General features: G+C 47.7%; 1 pseudogene; it reads right to left on the bottom strand.

Annotated features, from left to right (window-relative positions):
• LOC102496986 (lamina-associated polypeptide 2, isoforms beta/gamma pseudogene) overlaps positions 1–1,570 on the bottom strand; it is a 4,498-nt pseudogene extending 2,928 nt beyond the window's left edge.
• Positions 1,571–2,383: the final 813 nt, after the last annotated feature.

The raw sequence follows: 2,383 nt of genomic DNA on the forward strand, positions 1-2,383 counted from the left end.
CTAGGCGCAGCAGGAAGAAAATTAAGGAGGGGATTTCCTTGGGATTTCCTAGCTTGATAGACCAAAAACAAACAAACAAAAAAACTGCCACAATAACAAACAGCAAGATTTTTATCCATACAGGAACAGACTGTCCCTTTTTTGTCTTTTCTGACTTGCCATCTGCCAAGGGAACAAACTTAGGAACATATTTAGACCAAAAAGATTCTTCCATCCTGAAATCACTGAGTTCTAACGGTGGGCCTACAGCCTCTTTGATCGGTCTGCGGCAACCAGCACTAATTCCTGTTGGTGTAGACGCTTCATGGGGAAACATTTCCTTAAGAATACCCGTTTCAGGAACCAGCAGTTAGCATAATGGCTATGTCGCTGGACTCCCACATAGTCGACCACGATTCGATTCGCGTCTCGGACCCGGTGGCTTAAATCTCACGCTGGGCGCGTGTGCGTGCGTGCCCAAGATCCCGAGAGGAGAATGGAGGAGAAGGGATTGCGGCGTGACCATCCCCCCTGGGGGGTGATTTCTCGCTTTGTCTCTATGTCTCTGTCTGTCTGGCGAGCGCACGCGCCCTATAGCAGAAAACCTCTCCAAAAAAAAAAAAAAACCCGTGTCTACTCTTCTGCCCTCTGTTTTTTCTCCCACTTCAGCTCTTGTCAATGGTTTATTGGGTGTTCTTCTGGGTATGTCTGAGAATTCAGTGACTGGCAGAATAGGAGTTGCATGCTGGAAATTTCCAGTCACCCTGTTGACAACTAAGGTTTCGTTGCTTGAAGCCATTGTAGTTTCAGCTATGGGAGAACTCTCTGAAATGACTGCACCATCTATAGGAAAATGTTTGAAGTTTCCAGCCTTTTTCTTGGAGTTCTTCTCGACCCTCTGGTGGATTCCCTCGTTAATGCATGCAGAGGTCCGCCTGCTGAAGAGCCGCTTGTCCACTCAGTTCCTGATACTCCAGGTTGAGAATACTGGAGTATTACTTGAGTGTTACTGGAGTCTCTGCTCTGCCCTTTAGTGGTTCTCTTCTCAAGCTTGAGCTCTATCTTAGAGTCTTCTTCGTCGTCACTGTATCTGTCAGAGTCGTTACTTCCATTCTGCCTCCTATTTTCGGAAGAAGAAATTGTTGGCAGAGGAGTGGAAGATCTTGATTCCGTCCCTTGTTCTCTCAGTGTCAATAGTTTTTTCTCACATCGCTTCCTGGTTGTTCCCACAATAGGGCCAGGAGTCACTGCATACTTCACAGGCTGGTCCAGAAGACCTTCATCAGAGAGTTCTGTTACATCTAGAGCATCTTTATCTTCTGTTCGGGGTTTGTCAGGTTTTTGTGTCTCTCCTGTCGGTGGCGGCCCGGCTCCGAGCACCTGGGAGGGCTCGCCCTCCTCGTCTGGAGCAGTCGGGGGCCCCGTGCTGTTGGCGCCAGCGGCGAGTGGAGGCCGGCTGCGCGGTAGGTGCTGCAGGTAGAGCTGCACCTGCACGTCCTGCGCTGCTCCCCGCCAGAGCTCACATCGTTGGCGACCAACTCTGCAGCTTGTCTTTCACCAGGACCCAAGGGTCTCCCAGGGACTCCCGCATCTCCGGGGTCTGCGAATCCCCTCACCTCCCCGCAGCCGCTGGGGCCGCGCTGCCGCCTCCGAGCTCAGTGCTGCCGCCCAGAGGAGCGCCGCGCCACGGAGCACGGCCTCGCAGGCACAAAGCGAAGCCCCAGCAGGACATAAAAGCCCTTGAGCACAACTCCAGACCAAGTGTGGCCAAGCCAGGAGCCCGCACAACCCCAACCCATACACTACAGGCAACGGAGAGCAGCCTGCTTCGCCCATGCCCCAAGAAGGCGCACCGCGATTGGGGGCCACTAAAACATATTTTTAGAAGATTCTAGAAGTATGTTCAGGTGGACCCTGCATCCAAATATGACTTCCAGAATAGTGTAGCAGTGCACAAACTACCTGGGGCACAGAGACAGGCCAGGTGTCTATTGTTAACAAACCTTATGAATTTAAATAATCTTCTCTGCAGTTTGAAAATTCTAGTATTTTTAATCAGTATTATGCAAAGATTAAAAAAAGGTAAAATATATGTTTATATTTGTTAAGCAAAATACTTTGTATGTATTGCATGTGTTTATTTAAATAGTTGTTAATATTCTTACTAACAAAAATATCTTTGAAAAATCAGAATCATAACACTCCAAAGGTTTGGGGATGCTATGGATATTTCGCATGTAAAGATATTTTTAATTATAACAGGTTACCTAAAAAACAGATTAAAGACATTAAAGCAATACTGCTTCATACATAATGAAACTACAAAAAAAAAAAAAAGCTAAGTGAACTAAAAGCTAGGAGAACTGGAAACCAGAAGTTAGCATGATGGCTATGTTGTTGGACT

The sequence above is a fragment of the Tupaia chinensis genome, unplaced genomic scaffold, assembly GCF_000334495.1.
Source record: "Tupaia chinensis unplaced genomic scaffold, TupChi_1.0 Scaffold145627_1, whole genome shotgun sequence".
Classification (NCBI taxonomy): Eukaryota; Metazoa; Chordata; class Mammalia; order Scandentia; family Tupaiidae; genus Tupaia; species Tupaia belangeri.